General features: G+C 42.2%; 1 protein-coding gene across 1 annotated transcript in view; it reads right to left on the bottom strand.

Annotated features, from left to right (window-relative positions):
- CTTNBP2 (cortactin binding protein 2) overlaps nt 1-17,799 on the bottom strand; it is a 174,059-nt gene that overhangs the window by 92,632 nt on the left and 63,628 nt on the right. The window lies entirely within an intron of this gene.

The following is a 17,799-nucleotide window of genomic DNA, read 5'->3' as shown; positions in this document are numbered from 1 at the left end:
ATAATAATAGCCAATTTGCATTAGAATATCAAAGACTTCAGTTTTTCTGTTCCATACCAAGATAAAGCCATAGTTAAAGTGTATAATACAAATGTATGAATATAAAACATTTTTCTCCATAGGCTTTCCCACATGTGGATCAACTTTTAATAGGAAGCACAGATACTGAAACAGATAGATCAAGAGACTGACAATGAAAGTAATGATTGGAAAAGGTATTGAAAAACGGTTGACACTATCTAATTTAGAGAGAGAAAAATCATGAGGTATTATATAGGTATACAAAATAGTGAAGAAACTAAATCAAATCCTCTTATTTATCCTAATATGTGAACCAAGAGTCAGCTTATGAAACTAAGAGAGCAATGAATTTAAAACTGATTAAAGACAATGTTTCTTTTTTAAATACTGGGAATTCATTGGGTTAATATTGTAGTAACCCAATGAATTCACTGTCATAAAATATTATTGAGACAAAAGCTATGGAATAAGTTTAGAAATTTATGTAAATAAGGTCATTCCAATAACCTTACAGAGAACTTAACATAATAAACTAGAGATATAAACATGCCACTAATTGGTAAGAATAAGTCAAAGCACTCTCTGGCAGGTTGTTCCATCTGTGGATCACTGATTTGTGTTCCTAAAAGAACTGCCAACCTATGTGAGAAAAATGCAGGGTACGACCATCTTTAGGGTATAGAGAAATAGAGATTCTAACCTAGAGACTTTAACAGATCCATCAGCTCCTCATCACCAGAGAAAATTTCAAAGGTTGCCACAAACTCCTAGGTTGCTACTAACTGGGTGCATCTACATATGCAATTAATCTGATGTGATAAACTCCGGTGCTCTTCAAGCTGGAGAAAACTGCTTCTGGGCACAGCTTCTGCACATCTGCCTGGGACCACAGCACTTTGAGACAGGGCAGAGCAGTCCCAAGTTGGTAGGGGACATGGAGGGGTCATCCCCAGGCTCTGGGTGGCAACATCAGATGGCAGAGGGCTCGCTGCAGCACAAGGGTGCTAAAGTGCAGGGCTAGGTGGAAAGCAACCCCCACAATTTATCACCCTCCTGCACCAGGTCAGCCCATCACCAGCTACACGTTTCACCAGAGTAAATTACTCTGCCATAGGATAGTACTGTCCTACGGCAGAGTTAATTTCCTGCACCCTAATACCTGTGCACGTGTAAACTATGTTTCAGGGGTGTACTTGGTAGCCGTGTTGGTCTGAGACAAAAAGACATACAGGAAACTAGAACTCTTGGTTCCAAAATGATATCTTTTATTAGACCAACTGGGAAATCACAAGGAAATTGTCCTTTTCTGCAAGCTTTTGGGATCAAAGTCCTTTTCTCAAAGTCCCTCTGTGCAAAAATGAAGTTTATTTCCTACCTTTGGGGACTTTTTACCATCTTGTACCATCTACACTTTTCCCAGAGCCTGATGAAGGGACTTTGATCCTGAAAGCTTGCGGAAAAGGACAATTTTCTTGTGATTTCCCAATTGGTCTAATAAAAGGTATAATTTTGGAACCAAGAGTTCTAGTTTTTTGTATGTGTAAACTATGACACTTTAATGAAGAGCTAATTTTTCAACTCTACAGTAAGCACATGTGTAGATGCACCCACTATGAATTTAAATCGTAAAAGTCATGACCCAAACTCTTATCTTCTTGTATAACCCAAACTCTTATCTTCTTGTGGTATCTTATGTATGTTGTGGAGCTGTGTTCCAGGCAAGAATAAAACATAGTGGTAGAGGATATGATTCAATGTTATGAGCGAAAGTATAGGAATAAGGTAATCTTGGGAGACGTGACAAAGGAATAACAAAGTTGCAGAAATACTGGAGTCAAAGATGCTTTGAGAGCCTTGCTGTATGCAACTCCTTGGAGACAGAAGATAGATTTGGAGAGCCAGCAGAGGTAATATCAATTCAGTTTCATATATCTACATAAGCAGCACACTGTGCTTTCCATGTGAACTTTAACTGCCATGTGAATAATTCTATGTGACCCTGTAAGTCAAAATGTAACTTGTAAATCAATACTCCCACACTTTTTAGGACAAAGCCCAAGCTTTGAAACAGTAAGAGAGAAATGAAAAAGCTAAAAATAAATTAATTAAATGTTTCTATGGAAAGAACTCCCCCTTCCCCGCCCAAACTCTGCCAAACAAGTCTTTCAAACTCAAAGGAAGCATTTATAGGTCAACTCAGATGGAGAGGGTTTTGTTATTTGGAGGCAAAGGATCTTTTATGTAACTTAACATGGGTTAGTTATTAGTGTTCATGATAATGATAAAGGCCTTCAGAAATAATCTGAGTTGGTTACAGGGAGACAATTCACTAATTTTAACTGATTAACTCTAGTTTAATCCTGTGTAAAAAAATAAAGGTTTTCCATTCATATATAGCACTAAAAGCACTGCAAACAATTTCATAGTGTTATTACAATCTATATTTATATGATTTATGAATGATACAATGTAAAAAAAAACAACCCACAACTACAACAAACTTACCTGACAGTCTAAACAAATTATTATGCACAATCAAGATTTGTGGAGATAATATGGTCTTATGCTATGTTTTACAGTTCATGCAACTCGCTTCCCATATTTGGGACACTAAAGCCCCAGCTGGTTGACCTTTGGGAATGGTATAGAGCTTCACTGACTTTCTCCACATTTTGTAGGAGAGGTGAAATAACAGATTTTGAAGCAATATTTTTTATGACATGCTTACTACATTTTAAAGGCCAGAGAAGTTGATAATGTATGTTTTTAGCTGATTATACAAATTTGTGAATTTGTCATATTGCATAGTGGTTTTGGGTGAGCCATACCCCAGTCACAGTGTGGAAAGTCTTTTTGGCTAGGGACAGAAGTTACACATAAACCGGTTTAAGTAATCAGAAACTGGTTTAAACCTGTAACAGAACAGAAGCTCAGTGCACATAAACCAGTTTAAAAATGGTTGAAACTGGTTTAAGATAAACCTGGTTGAATGTAGAATCAGACTTAAGTGATTTGGGTCATACAGGTTTATGAAACTTCTGTCCCAGACCCCTTCGTGGTTCAAGTTAAAGTTCCCCAGCATCCCAGCATGTTCTCTGGAGCCCTGTGCTGGGCTGGGCTGAGCTGTGCTGTACTGTCTGCACCAGCAGAGAAGGGTTAGGGGTGGGGGAAAAAGGCAGGGACTGCTCACCCAGGCAAATCCTGGCTGAGGTCTGGGGCTGGGGAAGGGGGTTAAACCTAATTTCCCCTAGTTAAACCCCACTTCCTCTGAGTATGGAGCTGCCTTGGTAAACTTACTGAAAGCTACTGCTGGCTGCTTCTGTGGACTACAAATCCGAGAGGCAACTGGAAGCAGGAAGAGGAAGTGATGAGCAAGCCTGCAGAGTCCCTGCTTCAGGGATGCTGGACTGCAAATCCCAGAGACCCTGGGGGCAGCAGGAAGAGGAAATGCCAGTGAGCTGTGCTCTAGCGCCTCCAGCTTCTGGACTGAGCCACTACAGACATGTAGTTGCATTTCCTAAATCAAAGGCAAATGTGCGTCCAGTTCTTCCTCAATTTAATCTTTGCAGCTTCGACTTCCCTGCAAAGACTGAATCAATTCAGCCTTAGGCTTTTTGACTGTCTATACTTAGCCTCTGATACAAACAGATATTTATCCTTTTGTGTTACTTTCATGATTTCAAAAGGCCAACTCTGATTGATCAGATGTCTTGTAATAGATCACTGGCGACATGTAGGGTATGCACATGCACCCCCTAAGATTGGTGGTGCGCTCCTTGAAAGAAGTGCCACCGACGGCACCTGCAGGTGGTCACTGCTTGCCACCCTCCCCCCACACTGTTGACACTGCCGGCGGCGTCTGGGGGCTGTTGCCAATCGCCGCCACTTGCAGGTCACCAGTCGGTGCTCACCATACCCTTTTCCCCACCCTGCCGCCAACATCACCGGGAGCTCCCCACTTGCCCCCCAGCCTCCAGGGGCACACATTGTTCATGTAACAGATTAAAATAAGCATTGTTTCCATAATTACCAAAAGCATAAAGGGAAAAATGATCAAACATTAGTATTTAAATTTTCTTTCCTATTTGATGCTATGGTGCAATTGTAATACTGAAATTTGTTATAGCATATTCTTTTCCATGGCAACAGACTGATGCCACAAATGTGTTTATGACAATAAACACTCCAGAATTAGGCAGAAATTAGATTGAAAGGAGAAATCCTTCTTTGAATAGAAGCTATTTTGAGAAAAAAAAAAAGGTGTTACAGAAGGTGACGAGGCAAAAGGACGCACATTTTACTTTAACAGTTTTTCCTCGTTTGCTCCCTATGATGTTTCTTTATCAATAGTCTTTAGTAGTGTCTTCTAATATAGTATTGTATTCCTGTTCTTGACTGACTTTAGCAGTGTACTCAGTGGTTCCTGGCAGTCATTAGATTGAAAATATAATTAGTCTGTGACTCGCTTCTTAAATAGTATCCTGGCCACAAGTTCAGGCCACAAAAAATGGAAACCAGCCACAAAAAAAATTACACAAAAGTGTGGTTTCCATAGGACCTTAAATCGATCATGTGGCTTGTACCTTGGGGTAGTCCTCAGAGACAGCTGATGATTGGCAAATTGTCAGGACTGCACCAGAGCCCCAATCAGCCACAAGACTGCTCCAGAGCCAGCTGATTATAGCCACCTCTGTGGAACCATGCTGAAGCTAGTTTGAGTCCCAGTATGGTCCTAAGAGTCAGCTGACAATCAGCTGATTGCTGGGCAACCAGCTTTCAACCTGCTGGTACAGAAGGAGCACCAGGGTGCAATTGGAATCTGATCCCCAATCCCCAAAAAATCACACCTCCTGCCATGCATGTCTGGCATGGCAAGAAGAGCATTAGTAGGACTGGGGATCAGATTTCATTGAACCTTTAAATGAATATCAGTTAGCAGGTGGTCATTCAAAAGGCAGGTGCTGCTCTAAAATATCCTTGGAAGAAATGCAACAAAAATCCACATGCCTGTTTTGGTCATACCACAATAAGGTCATTGCAGGATTGGACATTGTTTGTTACTTTATATCAAAAGAATTTTGTTGACTTCCTGCTGGACATGGAATGTACATCCTATTAAAAGTTTTAGAAGGGAACTTCATTCTGCTTATTGTCCACGGTGACATATTATTGCTCTTTGTTTTAATGTACAGATAGAGGTTTATAAAACCAAACAGAAATAGCCTTTTACAAAACTTACATGAGAGAAGTTTGGGATAATTTAAATGGTATCCTGACACGCTGTGAATCTAGAACCACCATGTCAGAGGATACAAGAATCAATACATCAATCTGAACAGAAATCAGATATGACCAAGTAAAATGTAAAAAGAAAACATGCAACTTAGAATGTTAAATATAAATTACATTAAGTTATATTAATTATGCTGATAGGAAAAAAAGTAAAAGAAATTTGGGCTGATAGCTCTGCTTTCAAACGTAATTCATATATTCTGTTACAGGTCTGCCACAAGACTAAGGTTAAAATATTTCAGGTTCCTTTTTGTTTACCTCCTAAGTATAAAGTTCAGAAATTCCAAGTCTTTCAAAAAACAGTGGATAATAAACAAAAATGAGAGTGTGCTGCACTGCTACAGAATAATGGAACTGAACTGAGGCTGCCAGAGTTCCCTTTGCAAAATTTCCTTCCTTTTGAGTTCCTCTGATAAATTTCCCTTTCCAATGTAGCAAGATTGTTTCAACAGATTTTCACAGGCTTGTATTGATATTTTCTCCTTAGAGATCTTTTATAGAGGAGTTTCAAAAGCTTTTAACCAAACAAATTGAGGAGAGATGAGGAAATAAAAAAGTTACTTCTGTACAGCACTTTAAGAGGAGACAAGAGATAAAAAAAAAAAAAAAAAAATGTAGAAAAAATATGAGAATGCAGACTGTAAAAGCTAATATTGGAAATGTCAGGAAGAGTATATTTGCAGATCATAATACATTTAACACTATACACCATGTTTCAGACATCTGTTGGAGTTATTAATCCAAACTATAAACACACTGGAAAGCTCGTATATTCATTGTTAAAGCAATACATATAGAGTTATACATATACCTGGTCTTTTGTTAGATAGGTGGTTGTTTGTTCCCCGCCTTTTATATACAGATATACTAGTGGTTGTCCGCTGTGGTTGATGATGACAAACTACAGCTTCTTTTCCACATTAAAATTCTGGTTATGAGTTTTCATGTGGCTACAGAATGCCATTTTCACAAGGAACTCAGAAATGTCAGATTGACGTAGTGGCTGTTCTTTCCCAGGTTTCCTCTGAGCTCTCTTTTCTTCAGCTACCTAGCCACTAGTTGCTTCAAATGTAACTGTAACCATTAATTTAAATGCAACCACAATTAGTATTTATTTCAAATGAATGAGATTTTAGATCATAAAAGAGTTTTTGTGACTTGTGTGCCACATAAACCAAGCTCCTATGAGTTAATGGCACCAGTGCTCAGCCATTTGGTCCCATACGTAGAAGAGTGGTGTGAGGCCTTTCTCTAGGAAGGATCAGGCCCTGAGACTGGCATCACCCCCTCCCTGCACCATGTGCTGAGATTGGGCCCGGGGGGTGGGGTGGGGGGAAGGCTTAGCAATGCCCCTTCTCATCCCCAGTGCCCTGGGATTGGGTCCTGGGGGTCTGGTACTGTACCCCTCCACTCTGGGATCGGGTCTCAGGGACCCAACACTGCTCCCCTTCCCACCTCTTTCACACCAGGACTGGGCCATGGGGAAGTGGCACAGGCCTTGCTTTGGGTGGGATCAAGCCCTGGGGCCCAGCCCTGTCCCCTCTCCCTCCCTGAGTGCCAGCATTGGGTCTCAGCACATGGCAATCCCTACATGCCAGGATTGGGCCCTGGGGACCAGTGTCACTCCCACCAAGCCCTGCACGCTGGGATTGGGCAGCGGACCCAGCACACAGGACCTAGGAATCCTCATGGGTCAGGAGATTTTACAGCAGGAGAGCTGTACTACTGCACCCCTGCCACCAAATTTCTGGACCCCTGGGGAGCCCGGCAAGCCAGATGACATGGGGCTGCAGGCTGGATCTGACTCATGGTCAAAGGCTGAGAACCCCAGTTAATGGGAATGTTATTTGTTTTAGGTTAGATTTTATGCAACCTCTTAAGTTGGCCAACATGAGAAAAATTTATGAACTTTCATTTCACTACTGAGCGCCTTCTAGTATGATCGATCTGGTATTATGCTTTTGGACTAGGTGTTTTACTCACCTACATGGGTGTTACACCAATGCTACCATAATGCCTCTTTTTAGTCTTGGTGAGTGATTCCTTATGCCACCAGTGATTGTTCATGAATTTTCTATGGCACTTTAGGTAGAAAGGAAGGTTCCTAATGTGGAGGTTAATTACTCTAGCTCTAGACAAACTGTCACACTATAGATTTTAAGTTTTGCTTCATACTTACCATATTTACTTGACTATAAGACAAGGTCTCTCCCCCCCCCAAATCAACATGAGGACAAAAGCCTGTCATCTTACATTTCCATACAAGGAAACCTCACTATCATTAAAGTGTTTCCAAAAGCAGCACGTGCTCAGTAATGAAAAACCAACTATAAGGTTGATAAACTGTAGCCAGTGCTGAGCATAACTATTAAACATGTGACCCTGTCGCAGAGCATTTAGGTGCCCTGCTCCAAAAGAGGGGAAACTGCTAGGGAAAGAGCCCAAGCAGGGAATAAGAAGACCGGCTGTTGGTTGTTAGGGCAACAGGAGCTAACAAGCAATCACACCTGCCAGTGGTCAGCTGATTGAAAGGGCCAGGGCATGGCTCCCTTATAAACCCTAGGAGCTGGGGTCAGAAGGTGTTCACTGCCAGCAGCCAAGGTGGAAGGAGCTCTCTGCCATGGAAGAGAGGGAAAGCCTGACTGAAGGGGCAGCGTCTGACACGGCTGAGAGATGGAGTATTCCCTGGTAGGCTGGACTGTTGTTATGGCCGGGTGGCTTCCATTTATGTTATAGCTAAGTGGCTTACGTTTGTGTTGTTGTTTGTAACCAGTGGTTTGGGTGAGGCTACTAGGGGTTGGAGAAGGCCTCATAGGGGACCCACAGCAGTGTGGGAACCCCAGCGCCAGCGAGGGCGCAGCATTAGGGGTGCACAGACCCCAGCCCCAGAGAGGGGCAGCTGAGAAGCCCCAGAGAAGGGGGCGTTGCTGAGAAGCCCCAGTGCAGGTGTGGTGAGCCCAGAGAGAAGGGCGGCACTACCAAGAAACCCCAGTGCGGGTGTGGTAAGCCCAGAGAAGGGCAGTTGAGGAGCCTCGGAGAGGGGGCATTGCTGAGAAGCCCCAGTGCGGGCGCGGTGAGCCCCGGAGAGGGGCGGCATTACTGCGGAACCCCGGAGAGGGGGCACTGCTGAGAAGCCCCAGTGCAGGTGTGGTGAGCCCCAGAGAGGGGCAGTTAAGAAGCCCCAGAGAGGGGACATTGCTGAAAAGCCCTGGTGCGGGCGAGGTGAGCCCCAGAAAAGGGGGCAGCATTACTGAGGAGACCCCAGAGAGGGGGCAGCATTACTGAGGAGGCCGCAGAGAAGAGAGCACATAGTGAGATAGGGCCGGGGAGAGCCCTAGTGCCGGAGAGGGTGCGTATCAAAGGAAGGAAGGCCCAGAGAGGACAAAAAGGGGCCAGATTGTAATAAAGCTAAGACATAACGTCTATTCCATCGGCGAGGCGTGGGCTGCGGTGAAGGGGAGGAAATGGAGCAGCAGACTGCACCCCCTGGCAGCGGGGTGGTACAAGGGCAGCCACCTGCTAATTAACATCAATTAACAACAAGGCATGGCAGGCAAGAAGGCAGGCGGTTGCCCCAAGAACAGGTGTGCAGGCCACATTTAGATCGGCCCAGAGCGGATACCTGTTACAGACCCATATTGGGCAAACATACTGATGCGAATCTACCACAAGCATAGATTAGTATAATCCATCTGAATAAAATATATGGCAGTGTCCATTTCAGTCAGTCCCCCTCAGAGCTGACTTTTTTTAAAGTCACGGTGAGCCATTAGATTGACTACATTTCAACTTCCTCTTCACTCCCACAGTTGAGCTGCACTTTTCCAGCGAGTCCTGTTTTTTAACCAGCCTTAAATGTCTGGCAAACATCACCAAATAGGGCTCCAAACAGTTCATCCAGAATCCCTCTGTTGTCCCCTCTCTCAGTCTGTCACATATGATTAGTGTGGCCCCACCCTCCATGAGATGAAGCTGGACCAGGTCACCCTTCACCTCATCAGCATATACATTTGTGGAGAATCCCAGGACTCGTGACAAGAATACTTGGTTCCAAATTATGCGTGTGGGGGGGTGGTAATTAGCACATGGATCATTTGTGGGGAAATGGTGGGGGAGATCTGGAATACACACATACTGAGCAATGCTGAATTGGGGTCACTATAGCTTGAAACACTGTTGTTTCTGATGGGGCACAGCCCAATTAACTATATGGTAAATCGTGAGCCTTTTGGTTTTGGATTACTCCCATGCCATTAATTTGTACAATATACAAGTAGGCACAGAAGTACTGCTAAAAAGTGTGTTTATGGAGTACCTGTGCTGAAACTTGCAAGTTTCAAAAAGGGACCAAGTGCACCAATTCTGGATTAAGTCAGTCTATGGGTACCTGTAGTAAATTTCACATATGCAAGTTACTAGAGTTATGTTTGTTTCTAGGTCAGTGTTTTCAAATTTGCTTCTTACTTCCATGTATTCAGGGGGAGCAGGGTCTGACAGTAAGGAAAGGGGAGAAAGGGCTGCAGGGAAAAAAGTTGGGGAACAAAGGGTAAACGGGCTATCTGACCTACCCAGATTTGTTTTCCCTGCTGTAGCAGTGGGAAAGGTACAAATTCAAGGCAAATCTCCAATAATTAGACTCTATACCTGAAAAATTATAACATATTTATAAATTTCCCAAACAGAATCCAATTACTGTGGGGTGGTCTTATAATCAAGGTTACCTTATATTCAAGTAATTATGGTAATACACCTTTCTTCACCCAGGACTCATTCAGCAGTTTTGAAAAACTCTATTGGTTTTGGATAGTCTGTTTATCCCATAGTCCGACATAGTGTTTCCTTGGTAATCATTTTATCCGCTGCAAAAAATACTAAGGTGTTATGGGGAACAAAAAAGTTTGCCAGAAACAGACAGTAAATATGATGATGATGATTAATAGCAGTAGCAACTTAAGGGTGTCTCTAACAAAGTGAAATGTTGGGAGGGTAGGGGGAGGCAGGGAGGAAAAGTAACTGGCTGCTCATGTGCTGAAGGGATACTCGCAAGCTGCTGCTAAGGGAGGAACTGTCTACAGCCAGCCAGCAACTGGGTTAAAGTCACCAAAGGTTATTGCTCTGCACTACTGCAGCTGCCAGTATTTTCACTACTGGCAAGAAAAATCCTTTTTCCTTCTTCATTTTGCTTTCTGAAAACAACGTGTGTTTGGTTTTATCTGATTGTGCTTGGTATGCAAGTAAGTATGGTAATTGGGGATTACTTAGTCTTCCATAATTAAGCACTTGAAATATTTAATGTGCATATATATATAAGCAGATGCTCTCCTCTTGCAGCTTAAATTGTGTAGGCCCAGAGTCAAGATTAGTTAGTTGCGTTATCCGGGCTTTGGCGCTGTCTGGATCCAAAAATTAGGCAGCAGGGGAAATGCGGCAACGTTAACTGCTGCTCCCCTCCTGCTAAATTTCTAGATCTGTGAGGAGCCCTGGGAACTGGATTGCTAGGTCCTGAGCACTAGATTGGGCACACAGGGCCAAACTGGGCAGCACAGGGCTAAATCCCATCATGCGGGGCCCAATCTGGCCTGCCAATCAGTCCCATACCACTCATCTGGTTTCCCCGGCCAAAAGATTGAGCACCACTAGGAAAGAAGACTACAGCCCATCTATGCTCAGAAATTCTTCGCAAGCTTAGACACAGAATTCAGGGACAGTTACAATTCCCTTTATGAATAATCTTTTTGCACACCAAATCAAGATACATTTCCCAGTCATCTATTCCCTCTTAGCAGAGGGAGAAGTAAGGGACAGGTCTATAATCCAACTTTTTATTGATTACACTCCAAAGCATAAGACTAAACACTTGTCTCTATACCTATCTTGCTACCTGCAACAGCACAATGCAGATTCCTACCGATACCAGTATACAATCAATAATCAAGAAGCTTGCATTTAATCAAATCCCCATTTGCACAATATTTATATGTAGTTTATCTAAATAAATATTCTGATTGATGTTATTCTAATTTCTTGGTTTCACTGAAACTTTGGGAACTATCCTGAACTAGTTTTTTGTGGACTTGGAAGATGCCAATTAGTTGGGGTCTGTGTTCTTGTGAAAAGCACAGTTCTGGTAGAGAGGACTTATGTCTTTCCCTCAATAGGAATGCTACGTGCCATGTTCTGTTTCTTTGGCTCCCTCTACATGTGCAGTTAAAGGCATGATTGGATCTAATGTGTGATTCCAGAAAATCGTGCCTCCTGCCATGGCACATGTGCATAGCAGGAGATGCAATTGTGGGGCTGCACATTATTTCTAATTGTACCTTATTGCCAATGCAGGGGGAGTCTGATCCTTCCCTACATCAGCAAGATGCAGGCTCTCACAGCTTGAAGCCCTCTTTGCTGAGGGGGCTCCAAGCCACACGGGCCATGCACAGTTGGGACTGAGAGTTTCATACCCGATGCGACTCTGGGTCCTAGCTGCACACATGGGCTTGGCTCTTTTATACTCTTGAGTTTTGGGAATAATGGCTGCCACGACACCTTGGCCTGGGGATTTCACACTGGTCATACAGCTTGGAGTTCTGTCAACTTGGCTGATTTGATCTGAACATACTCACAACCTACTGTATGGTACTAGGCATTTGCACTGATATTTCCCCCCCCCCCAAAAGCACACATTCTAAGGTCCAGGTATGCATCAGTATTAGGATATATAAAGAAAGTACGAAATACAAACAAGAGTTAAACAAGACAGTTTCCTGGCATTAGGCTCAACATAGTATGGACATAATGCAGCACATTGCATCTGGCATATCACACTATTTTTGTGATTTCTCAAAGTTTTTAATTTCTATTTTATTGATTTGGTCCTTGTTTCTAAATTACTAATAGTGAAAGTCATCATAGACCATACAAACAAAAAAACTGTCAGTAAAAGGTTTATGCTGTTTAAGGAGAATTGTTAGCAAAGCATTATATATCTCTAGTAAGAAAGGAGTAGGCAAGAATCTTAAGGCACTTGACATTTCCCTTCAGTTACAAGAGTGTGATTAACTATAGTAACATATTGTAATAAGACATCCCCCTAATTTCTCTGATTTAAGACAGAGGGAATTAAAAATGGCAAGTTAAGCTGGTACCAACTGCCAGGGGGTACTGCTTTATCACAGCCAACATAAATCAATAAAATTAGCTACAGTAAAACAGCTGGAATTCAAGTGGCAGGTTCAGCCAACTTCCTCTGGAAAGTCTTCTCCCAACAAAGAACCAGCAACATAAGGTTACTAGTGGGATTTTTCTTAGTCTCAGATGCCTCTCATGAGGACAGCATCCTCACAAATAAATGGAATACAGGAGGCTCCTAACACAACTAGCACAATTTTTCTTTCAGAGCTACAGCAGTGCTTCAGAAACAAGCTTTTATAAAGCCATGTTCAGGTTAATTTCACAAGCAAACTTCAGGATATAAAAAGCAGCATATGCTTTTAGAAAGCTGCCATTACTAACTGCTGCTTGGAACACATAAGAATCTACACACTTTCTCAGACAGTCTCAGAAAACTGACTGCAAATCAGTCAGTCAAAATTTTAAGGCATAATTTTATATCTAAAGTAGTAGCAAATGACCAATTGTTTTATCCAATACATCTCTTTTTTTAAAAAAAAAAAGACTACTTAACTGTATATTCATGTAGTTCCTTGAGAGGAAGGCTTATAAGAAGTAAAATGGTCTGAATAACAGTCCCCCCTCATCCCGTCCTAAAAACATATCTGCTTTTAAAATGCCATAATATGCATGACAGCGAAGTCAGCATATACTCCAGTCCAAAGTTTTGGTAGGTCTATCTGTGTATGTGGAATCTAAGGAGGTAAAACAACAATTTATATCCATATAGCTTTGCACTGGCAACTAAGGGAAAGTACTGGCATTGCTCTTGAAGTGGCACAGAATCTAAGCAATATCTGACTTTGACAGCATATTGCCTATGTCACACAAACCAAAGAGAAACCTTTCCAATTTGGTAAACCAATCAACCAACCGAGGTTACTATCTGTTTAAACTGTTGACATTGGACAGAATTTACGGTAGTTCTGCTCTAGATACACTACTGACAGTTACCTTGATTGTTTCGCTTCACTAGGAAGTCATTAGTTGGGGTGCACCGATAAAGATTTTTTGGACCGATACCAATGGCTGATTATTGACCAGCCATATCAGCCAATACTGATCCAAATGCTGATACGCAGACTGGCAGCATGGAAAGCAGCATCCAGCTGGTAAGCCTGTTGGATGGGAAGGGACGTGGGATAAGGAAGGGGGGTAAGAAAGTGGGGCAGAAGGGGCAGATCAAGGCCCCCATGGTGAGGGAGAGAGTGGGGCTGGGGCAGATGCTGACCAGCTGGGGTGGAGAGGGGCATGGGATGGAGCTGCAGCTCATCCTTGGGGCAGGGTGTGGCTCCTGCCACTGTGTGCACCCCTGGGGGAGGCATAGGGGGGCATTTGCCCCCCCAGATCTCTGTGCAGGGTGAAGGCGAGCTGCCTCCTGCATACTTGGGGCCAGGGCTGCTCAGCCTCTTCCCAGTGGGACATGAACTTGGGCCAGGCTGGGTGGGACAGGTGGCAGTGGCAAACAGGCTAATACAAAACTAAAAAAGTACCCAATGTTAATTTTGTGTCCCAATAGCCACAAGTATTTGAACTGAAATATCTGATTAGGAGAAAAAAATAAATATAGCACACTTAATGTGGTTTAAATGTTATATTCAAACAAATTCCAAGCTTTATGTGGAAATAAATTACTTTTATTGGAATAGTTGCAAAAATGTCAAGACAATACACAATAGCATGTACTTCTCTTGCATTGTTTGTTTAAATTTAAAAAATAAATAAAGGCACTAAAAACTGCTGACACACTAATTTTAGCACACACAAAGAACTGTGCATGATACACCACGGTTTGTAGCAGAAAGCCCCTTTTCCTCTTGCCTGCATTTGCTCTCCTCTCTTTGGATATGTTTTCCCTCTTCTACCTTTTCTTCGTTCCTCTTTCTTTCACTTTAAGATATGGAATTGTGTTTTAAAATTTGTATGTGTGCATTTTGTATCTCCCCATGTATTCCGATATTTTTATCTATTTGTGTGCCATGGCATTACTTCTGTAGCTTATATTGTATACTCCTCACCTTTCAACTAAATGTGTTTAGTTTCAGAAGTAAGCTATACATTGTAACAATGTTAACAAGGGCAGGAATCAAACTGCCGCTTCCCTGTATTAGGCTGGCCCCTGAAAGAGCAAGTGAATCAGTGACTGAATGAGTAACACAGTAGCAGACAGCTATTAACACCTAGGAAAACCGCAGATCAACCAACAGAAGAAATCAATAGAAGACAATGTAGCAACCGGGAATTCTCTAAACGCCACTGTTCAAGGGCTAGAAGCCCCGGTCTGAGTTAATCAATGCCAGGGACCAACTTTTGGGCTGAATATCTCCAAATCGGCTGCTCCCAGAGCCCTATTAAAAATTCATCAACAGACTCCCAAACCTGCACGTACATGCGGACGACCCCTGGGGCTGACAGATGCCATCCAGTAGCCACTGAAGGGGAAGTCCCACAAGGGTCAATGACCCCTGGATTGGGCAAACCTGAGAACTGGGGAGTCACCAAAGTCTGCCAAGGACAGATAAAAAGCAAAAGTGACCCTCAGTGGTGCCCTCTTGATCTCCAGCTTGACCAGCACCCCATCTGTCCAGCCACAAGGACCAGCCGGCAACCCCCTTCTGGAAGATAACACCATGTTGAAAGAAGCCTCAACGGCAGACTCCAGCACCTGTGGGATAGGTATACCTGACTCTTGTAGCTCACTACTCTGTGTGTGTGTGTGTGTGTGTGTGTGTGTGTGTGTGTGTGTGTGTGTGTGTGTGTGTGTGGACCAGCCCCAAGGTTTCATTACAGTGTTTCAATCCGCCTAATAAACCAGAATTTTAAGGATCCCGAGTTGGACATTTGTAGCCAACAGGTTGTCCACTCATCTACTTCAACAGACTTGAACTCTTCCACTGAGGTGGCACCTCCAGTTTCACTGTCACTATCTGTAGAATTACTTGCACTACTTATTAGTTCCATTTCAAAATCAGATTGAGGAAAATCTGATTCAGAACTACTTGAATCACATTCTCTTTCACTAAAGGATGGTTTTACCACTGAGTCTACAGGCAAGGGCAACTTATCACACTGCATCTTCTTCACTAATTGTGCTTCTGACTGATACTCTAGAAGCAAGAGATTTTGAGAAATAGAAACAAGCTTAGTGGTGCCTTCATTTGTTAGTATTCTGCTTTTTTGTCTTAACTGAGATGAAAGCCTTCCAGTTCCATTCACAAGAAGCCGCTTTTGGTAGAATGCTTAGGATCCTTAGAGCAATCATGGACCCTGTTGGGTGTTACAGTGTCCCTTCCACCATGTGAGAGGACATATTCTCTGCTGTCTGCCAACTGATGTCTTCACTCCAAAGTTTTTCTTTTGTGCAGTACTCAGCACTGTCTGTCATGGTGGTTATTTCAATGATGTTGGGAACATTCTTAGCTACTTCCATAATTCTACTGAGAGCAGTAGATAATTCATTTTCTGATATATGTTGTCCTCTCTGTTGAGGATCCAAAAGGTTTGCTGACAGATGAAATGGATGAGAGCAAAACTCAGATCTTTTAGTAAACATTTGTTTTACTACTACTTCTTTTTGCATAGAGGTGAAGCAGGCAAAAACTCAATTAGATTTTCATTCAGTTGTCCAAATATCTCTGGAATATTTGAAAGGCTTGTTGCATCTCCTTCAAGTTTCTTGATAACCACTGAAAATGCTAGTAGCAAATTGAATGCGGCTTGAACTCGAACCCAGAACACATCATTGTCAAGAATTTGCTTCCGAATGTTTACGGGACTCATCTGGGATACTGTCATCTATTGAAGCTGCTGCAAACAGTTTGTTGTGCACAGCAAACTACGTAAACACCTTGTAGCTGAGACCCATCTAGTTCTTCCTGGCATAAAAATGCACTTTCCTACCCTTTCTTCTCTTTCTGTAATTTCTACAAAGTCTGATTAGCAACATGATAATTGTTGAATACCTTCACAATCACTTTGCCAATATTGTCTTCATTGTATTCACACTTACTATGTCCTTTGCCAGAAGATTCAACTCATGAGCAAGACAGCCAAATACTATTAAATGAGGATACTTTGCCTTTATATATTTGCCCTGCAGCTTTTCCGTTACTCACATTTATCAGTTACAAGGGCTTGTACCCTGGAGGGACCTGCACTTTCAGTCTCTTCACTCAGTAATTTGGCTATGTATTCACCCATATGACAAGAAGATTTGATAGCAACTGCTTTCAGGAATACTGGTTCAGGTGTTGCTAACAATGTTCAATAAAGATTTTTCTTGTATATCAGTCCATCCATCTCACGTCGGTCAGTGAATCTGCTTGACCAATCCTTTGAAAAACCATTGTTTGAACTCCATCATATCTATCTAAGAGAAAATGTGATGAGCGATAATGTGACAGTAACTTATATGATGGGTAAATTAGTTTGTAATGTTCCTTCCAGTATGCCCACAAAGCTTGATAAAAAGCCGGACTGTCTTGAGCAGCTACTTATGGTAGATTGCATATCTAGTGACAGTGATCTTGAAAGTGAGGATCCTGCTGCTTCTTTCCCCAGACCTGGCAACTCAACACTTTCATTTTCCATTTTTTGCAAATCTGCTATTTCACTTGAGCTACACCAAGTTCCTGCAACAAAAGGGGGAAAAGATTTTTATTTTAGCCTATTCAAGTCTGGCCTCATCCATAAGGAGAAGTGGCAGGGAGCTTCCTCTCTCCCCTCCCTGCCAGAAAGAACACTCTGCTGCTCAATTGCCCTGGGACTGCAGAATCAAAGAGAAGTATAGTCTGGCCTCTGCCATTGGCCAGAGGACTAAGCTCGCTGTGTTGGGTAGAAATGGTTAACTAAATATTTTTTAAATTACATAATAGATACATATTGTTAAGCCTAAGATACTTTGAGTGCTTAGTGCAAGCAGAAGAGCAGGATACAAATATTTTAAATAAATACTAGCCCAGAGTTCCATTAACACTTCAAATTATAATGTTTTAAAACAATATAGATACTAGTCTATACTGTGTTGTTTAACATATTGTTGTTTACTTACATAGGATTCCTGAAGTAGACTTTTCTCAGATGTTGTTCCACCCCTTGGTTGTATTAGCTTTCTGTATATGGCTTGTACTCTTTCAGAACAGCTTCTACATGTTATTATATGTGTCTTCATTCTTATTGAGTTGTTAGCATATTCCTGCCCACAATATTTACATCTACCAACTTTCTTCCTTCCTTCAGTGGCTTGAACTTATAATGATGCCACACACTAGTTTTTTTCTGATTTGGCATTATTATGACTATTTCAAACCAAAAGCACTCAAA

The sequence above is a fragment of the Alligator mississippiensis genome, chromosome 4 (genome assembly GCF_030867095.1).
Source record: "Alligator mississippiensis isolate rAllMis1 chromosome 4, rAllMis1, whole genome shotgun sequence".
NCBI classification, from domain to species: domain Eukaryota; kingdom Metazoa; phylum Chordata; order Crocodylia; family Alligatoridae; genus Alligator; species Alligator mississippiensis.
This window is presented reverse-complemented; position numbering and strand designations above follow the sequence as displayed.